Genomic DNA, 7,500 nt, shown 5'->3' on the forward strand with positions numbered 1-7,500 from the left:
AAGGAATAAAAAACAAGTATAGGAAATAAAAAGGAAAGATCAGAGGGAGCGAAGGAAAAGGAAGAGTAAATGTAAAAGGAGATAAAAGAGGAAGAAGAAAAGGGAATGTAGGAAGACCGATAAAAGAAGGATAAAATGGAGAAAGGCGGGAAATGGGAGGAAGAAAAGAGGAGACATGAAAAGGATGAAAATGAAAGAATAAGAAAGAGAAGAAGATGAATGAGACGAGGTGAATGAAAGGGAAGGGTCAGAAAGACAGAGGAGGAAAAATAAGAGATATTACTATTATTATTATTATTATTATTATTATTATTATTATTATTATTATTATTATTATTATTATTATTATTATTATTATTATTATAGCTAATACCACCACCACCACCATCCCTTCTACTACTACTACTACTACTACTACTACTACTACTACTAAGTGAAAGTACTGTTCTCATGTCTGTAGTGTAGCATTTGTAAGTAAGAGGAGTAAGTGGAGTTTCCCGTCGTGTCTCTAAGTTAAGTAGAAGCTGTACTCTTGCTGTAACATCAAAGCGAGAGAGAGAGAGAGAGAGAGAGAGAGAGAGAGAGAGAGAGAGAGAGAGAGAGAGAGAGAGAGAGAGAGAGAGAGAGAGAGAGAGAGAGGAAGGAGGTTACGAAACAGTGATAAGAATAAAAATACTACACATGAAAAAAATACAGAAAAAATAAACAAAAAGAATAAGAACATGAATGAATGAGACGAAAAACTGATAAAGAAAAAGAACAAAATACATTGAAGGAAAGAAAGAAAGAACGAGAGAGAGAGAGAGAGAGAGAGAGAGAGAGAGAGAGAGAGAGAGAGAGAGAGAGTTACCCAATACCTGCTTCACCCAACACCCTCCTGCCGGTCTCGTCTATAAACCAAAACTATTTACATTTTTTCTTCCACAAGGGGCAGAAAAAAGGTTGTTCATTTAAACGGCTTATCGTGGCCTTGAGGCTGTCTGGTTATCATCGATCCTTCCGAGGAATGTTGGGGAGGAATGCAGGCAGAGGGGAGAGAGAGAGAGGGGAGGGGAGAGGTGAGGAAAGGAGGGGATCAGTAAGGGGAGGTAATAGAGAAAAGAAAAAGGAGGAGGAGGAGGAGGTGAGGTCTAGGTGAGGTGGGTAAAGGAATGGTGGGGGGAAGGGGGGATAGTGGAAAGACAGAGGGGAGCAGCCGGGGAGTGGGGAGAGGTAACGATATGGGGAAATGGAGAGACGGAGGGGAGAAGTAGAGAAATGGGGTGTGGTGTGATAGAGGAGAGAGACGTAAAGGGGAGAAATGGGGAAGTGGTTATAAAAAGGGTTACGAGTATATGAAGAAGTGTGTTTAGAAAGTGCAGTTTTATAGGGGAAGGGGCGAAAGAGAAGAGGAAATAGGTAAAAATAATGGGGAATGGGTACAGAAAAAGGAGACCAGAGGGATAGATTTTGCTGGGGATACTAACAGAAGGGGAGGAGAAAGAGAGAAATATGTAGAGAGGAAAGGGATATGTTTAGGGAGAGGAAAGAAATAAGCTGCAAGTTAAGGGAAAATGAATGTAGCAGAGGGAAGAAGTGACAGGAAGGGAAGGAGGAGGGAATAGTGAGATTATTGGAGAGGGAATATATTATGTAAAAGGATACTTAAGTTAACGGAGAGATAATAATGGAGTGAGTAATAGAGATGGAGGAGAAAGAGGAGGAGGAGTTGGAGGAGGAGAAGGAGTAGAAGTTGGAGGAGAAGGAGAAGGAGTTGGAGGAGAAAGAGGAGCTTGCATAAGGGTAAGGCGCGTGTGCGTGTGTGTGTGTGTGTGTGTGTGTGTGTGTGTGTGTGTGTGTGTGTGTGTGTGTGTGTGTGTGTGTGCCTTGAAATTACCTGAGATTCCTATACATATTTACTTCAAAATATTTTCATTACCTTATCGACTTTCTTTTGATGTTTATTACTCTCTCTCTCTCTCTCTCTCTCTCTCTCTCTCTCTCTCTCTCTCTCTCTCTCTCTCTCTCTCTCTCTCTCTCTCTCTCTCTCTCTCTCTCTCTCTCGCTTAGTGACGTCATGTGGCTGCTTGAAGGGTATTGGCTAATTCTATAAATAATTGAGCGTCCTGACTGGCTGCTGAAGGAAGACAGTTTACTATTTTATTATTTTATACACCACCACCACCACCACCACCACCACCAACAACAACAACAACAGCAGCATAAAAAGAACATACACACAAAACCACCTTGTTCACTTCTCCTCCTTTTCTTCACACTCCTCTCGTTATTCCAGTCACATTCCTATCATTCCTCACATTATCACCCATTACCCATCGCGTTATCCCTTTCCCTTTGCTTCTCCCCGTCATTCTTATTACTTCCATTTCCAGCATTCCTCACCTTCTTATTCATTACTACCATGTCCTCTATGTAATTATCCTTTTTACTTCTCTTTCTAGGTGAGGTGCGAGCTACCTGTCTGTAATGAAGCGAGGCAGAGGTGGGTGGCCAGGTGTGTGTGGAGCTAATCAGGCGTATTCAGGTGGCGGGGCGGCTCACTGCCTTACAAATGACTGCGTGCTTGAACGAAGGAGAAAGGGAGGCAGGGATGGGATGAATGCAAGAAGGAAGGAGTAAGGTCAGGAGAGAAAAGCGGGAGAGAAGGAGGGATAAATGAAAGCAAGGAGGGAAGAAAGGAATCGAGGGAGAGAAGACAGGATGGATGGGGGAAGAAGAGAAGGGATTAAGACAAAAAGAGGGAGGGAAGGAGGGATAGATCGAAGTAAGGAAGGAGAGAAGAGAGGGAGGGAAGGAGGGATGGATGTAAGCAAGGAGAGAAGAGAGGAGAGGAAAGAAGGAATAGTTGAGAGCAAGGAGGGAAAAAGGGAAGAGAGGGAGGGAAGGAGAGATGGATGGAAAGAAGAAAAGAACGAAGCAAGGAAGGAAGGAGAAGAGAGAGAACATAATAAAAACGAAAGAAGAAGAAGAGAGGGGTTAGATGGGAGCAAGAAAGGTAGGAGAGAAGAGAGAATAAGATGAAAGAGGGAAAGAAGGAGGAATGGAAGGAAAGCATGGAAGGAGGAAAGAGAGAATGGAACAGAAAAAAATGAAAGAAGGGAAAGATGAAAGAGAGACAGATTGGAGTAGAAAGAAGACTGGAGTTAGAGAAGAAAAGAGACGAGAAAAAAATATACGACAAACACAAAAAAAGAAAGGAAAAGGAAAGAAAAAAAGCAGAGAAAGACAAAAAAGAAAGAAAAAAGCAGAGAAAGACATACAATTATAACAAACTAAAAAAATGAGGAATAAAAGGAAAAGTAGAAAAAGAGAGAGAGAGGAAAAAAAAGAATGGGACACTAAGAGATTTTGAAGACGGAGACGAAAATGGAGAAAAGTAGGAAAAGAATGTAGAAAATGTATGAAAGAAGGACAAGAGGAGGACTTCGAAATTCCGAACGTATTTCTTCTCCTTGAATGAGAGAAGATGATGGAGAAAACTTACACCTTGATGAGGGTCACCTGAGAGAACGGCTGTAAGAAGAGGAGGAGGAGGAGGAGGAGGAGGAGGAGGAGTGAAGGAAAGTAAAAAAAAAGTATGAGGAAGGAAAGAAAAGAAGGGGAGAAGGAAAAGGAAGAAATAAGTTAGAGGAAAGAAGGAAGAGAAGAAGTGAAGGAAAGGGAAAGGAAGAGAAGGAGAGAAAGAAAGGGAAGAATCTAGGAAGAGGAAAGAAGGAAAGTGAAGAAACCAGTAAGAAGAAAGAAGGAAGAGAAGGAAGGAAGGGAGAGGAAAGAAGGAAGAGAATGAAAGAAGAAAAGTGAAGAAAGAAGTAAGAGGAAAGAAGAAATAGAAAAGAGAAAAGTAAGAGGAAAGAAACAAAAGAAGAAAGAAAGGGGAGAAACTGGTAACAGGAAATAAGGAGGGGGAAGAAACTGGCATGAGGAGAAAAGGAAGATAAGGAGATTAGTAAGAGGAAATAAAATTAAATGAAAAAAAAGCAGTGAATGAAATAAAGGTAAAGACAAAATGGGATAAAATAAGAACCAAAATGAAGAAAGAAAAGAAAGAGAAGGTCAAGGCAAGCAAAGAAAGCAGAGGTGACTGAGGTAAAGAGTGACGAAGGAGGGAGAAGATGGGAGGGAGAGGGAGGAGAGGAAGACAGAAGGGGGTAAAGGGAGGGATGGAAGGTAGGAGGAAAGGAGGGAAGGAAGTAACGACAGTGGGAGGTTGAGGAGGAAGAAGGGGAAAGAGAGGGGAAGGAGGCAGGAGAGAGGAGGGGAAAGTGGAGAAGAGAAAGAGAGGGGAAGGAGGGGAGGGAGTCAGGAGAGAGGAAGGGAAGGTGGGGAAGGGAGGGGAAGGAGACAGGAGAGAGGAGAGAAAGGTGGGGAAAGGGAGGGGAGGGAGAGGGGAAGGAGGGATAGTAGCGCCCCCCAATAATGCAGCAACAGAAGGTCATTGTCCTTGTGCGCCCCCCTTCCCTCCTCCCTCCCCTCCTCCCCCCTCCCCTCGTCTCCCCCTTCCCTTCTGCTCTCCCCTTAACTTCCCTCCCACTCCTCTGTGATCCTGTGCCCTCCTCTGCTTTCGCCTCCGTCCTCCTCCTCCTCCTCCTCCTCCTCCTTCTCCTCCTCCTCCTCCTCCTCCTCCTCCTCTGCTTTCGCCCTCCTCCTCCTCCTCCTCCTCTGCTTTCGCCCTCCTCCTTCTCCTCCTCCTCTTTCTTCCTCCTCTGCTTTCGCCTTCCTCCTCCTCCTCCTCCTCCTCCTCCTCCTCCTCCTCCTCCTCTTGCTCCCTTTTTCTTGCCCTTCCCACCCCATCTCTCTTATGACCTGTCCTACTCTTCCCCTCCTTTTCCTTCTTTTCCCTTTTCTTTCTTTCTCCTTCCTTCTCCTTTGTTCTATTCTTTTCCCTTCCCTCCCCCTCCCCTCCCCTCCCCTCCTTTCCACGTTCGTGCTTATAGTGTATGACAAGAAACATCACTTGTTTTATGCCCGATTTGAGAGAGAGAGAGAGAGAGAGAGAGAGAGAGAGAGAGAGAGAGAGAGAGAGAGAGAGAGAGAGAGAGAGAGAGAGAGAGAGTTCTGACCTATATAACAGTAAAGGTAGATCACAGGTAACTTATTGATTGTGTAGAGTCCAGGTGCTCTTCCTACCTAGGCAAGATAAGGAAAGGAGGAATGAAGGAGGGAGGGAGGCACGGAAGGCAAAGATCAGAAGGAAGGTTACATGTGTAGGTGCTGCCCCCTGTACAGTGTGCTCGTGTGTACGCGAGTCTTTATGTATTCTTGGGTCTTTGTTGCTGGTGGTGGTGGTGGTGGTGGTGGTGGTGGTGATGTTGTTGTTGTTGTTGTGATTACTACTACTACTACTACTACTACTACTACTACTACTACTACTAACAATATTGTATCACTTTCATTATTCCAGGACTGTATATCATTTCATCCTCACTTTTTCCTCTTCTCACTACCATTTTCCTACCTCTCCCTTCTCCTCCTCCTCCTCCTCCTTCTCCTCCTCCTCCTCCTCCTCCTCCTCCTCCTCCTCCTCCTCCTCCTCCTCCTCCACCTCCTCCTCCTCCTCCTCCTCCTCTCACAGTGAGGGGTAAATAAACAATGAAGAAAAAAAAAAAGTCAAGGCGTGATCAATATTTGTGAGTGTGAAGAGAGAGGGGAAGGGGAGAGGATGAGGAGAGGGAGAGAGGGAGAGAGGGAGGGAGGGAGGAAGAGAGGGAAGAGTATGAAAAGAAGGAGTAAGGAGAGTTGTTAATGGAAGGAAGTGGGAGGGGTGGATCACTAACGACACACACACAGAGAGAGAGAGAGAGAGAGAGAGAGAGAGAGAGAGAGAGAGAGAGAGAGAGAGAGAGAGAGAGAGAGAGAGAGAGAGAGAGAGTATATATACAAGAGGTGTTGAGAGAGGAAAGAAGAAGATTGGCAGCGGAGGAAAAGCGGAGAAGAAAGGAGAGGGAAGTGAAAGGAGTGTGTCATAAAAGTGTTGCAGACAGGTGGTGGTGGTGGTGGTGGTGGTGGTGGTGGTGGTGGTGGAGGGAAGCAAGGGGTGTGGGGGGAAAGTGGAGGTAAAAATGGAGGAGGGGGGAAGATACAAAAGGAAGGAAAGTGTGAGGAGGAAGGGAGGGAGGGAGGGGTAGGGGAGGAAAGAGAGGAGAGGGAGGGGACGGAGGAAGTAGATAGAAGAAGAGCAAGGAGGAGGAGGATGAGGACCAGGAGGAGGGGGAGGAGGAGGAGGAGGAGGAGGAACAAAACGACAGAAAACACCGAAGAAAGAGTATAAGTTTTGGAGATATCAAGAGAGAGAGAGAGAGAGAGAGAGAGAGAGAGAGAGAGAGAGAGAGAGAGAGAGAGAGAGAGAGAGAGAGAGAGAGAGAGAGAGAGAGAGAGAGAGAGAGACCAAAACCGAGAGACCGAGAAAGGACCTCAAGAACGGGTAAGAAAGGAAGGGGGCAGGACAAACTCAAAGCAGGAAAAAAGAAAAAAAAAGGAAAGGAAACCGAAAGGGAGGACGGAGCTAGAGAGAGAGAGAGAGAGAGAGAGAGAGAGAGAGAGAGAGAGAGAGAGAGAGAGAGAGAGAGAGAGAGAGAGGAGGTAGCAGAGAAAAGAGTTGGCCAGGTAAACACGAGGCAAAGGAAGCACACCTGGGCACTAAAGATGAGCACAAGGTCTCACAGGTACACGGGTGGATCAGGACTGAACACCTGCCCTGCCCGCTCTGTCTGCCCAAGTGTGTCCAGTGCAGGGGCGGGAGGTGTGCAGCAGGTGTGAGGACGTGGCGTTACTGGCGGGTAAATCAAGTTAGGGGAATCGTAGAGGCTGCTGATGGTGATGATGATGGGGAAATATGGTTAGGGGGAAATGATGTTTAGGGGGCAGGGAGGATTACGGTAAAAAGGGTTAGGTAATGTTGCAAGTAAGGGTCAAGGTGAGGGTGAAGGTGAAATGTGTGTGTGTGTGTGTGTGTGTGTGTGTGTGTGTGTGTGTGTGTGTGTGTGTGTGTGTGTAAGTAAGTAAGTAAGTAAGTAAGTAAGTAAGCTTTATTGTCACATTGAATTACATACAACATGAAAATCTTCTTGGCTTGCTCAGTAGCTCATCCACATAATATAATATAATATACTAAAAATAATACATCATTAAAAATACACACTCACACACATAAAACAAAAGTTAGCGGGAAGCAAAGGAATTGAAGAGAGAGTGTGTGTGTGTGTGTGTGTGTGTCTGTTTGTATGGGAAGGTGGAGATCAAGATGTAGACAAGCACATAGTATAAAAGGAAATGAAAGAGAGGAAGAAGAAGAAGAAGAAGAAGAAGAAGAAGAAGAAGAAGAAGAAGAAGAAGAAGAAGAGGAGGAGGAGGAAAAAAAAGATAATAAGGGAAGAAGAAGAAGAAGAACAAGAACAAGAAAAAGAACAAGAGGGATTGATAATAACAAGGTGGTGAAAATGAAGAAGAGTAAGAAGAAGAAGAAGAAAAAGAAAAAGAAGAAGTAGAACAAGAATAAAAACA

At 44.9% G+C, this 7,500-nt stretch overlaps 1 long non-coding RNA gene across 1 annotated transcript in view; it reads left to right on the forward strand.

Moving 5' to 3' along the window:
- The window catches only part of LOC135105039 (uncharacterized), a 60,528-nt gene extending 55,928 nt beyond the window's left edge, over positions 1-4,600 (forward strand). Inside the window, exon 3 of the long non-coding RNA XR_010270676.1 lies at positions 2,442-4,600. This is a non-coding gene — a long non-coding RNA (uncharacterized LOC135105039). The remainder of the gene's footprint in view (positions 1-2,441) is intronic.
- Positions 4,601-7,500: the final 2,900 nt, after the last annotated feature.

This window comes from Scylla paramamosain, chromosome 11 (assembly GCF_035594125.1).
Source record: "Scylla paramamosain isolate STU-SP2022 chromosome 11, ASM3559412v1, whole genome shotgun sequence".
NCBI classification, from domain to species: Eukaryota; Metazoa; Arthropoda; class Malacostraca; order Decapoda; family Portunidae; genus Scylla; species Scylla paramamosain.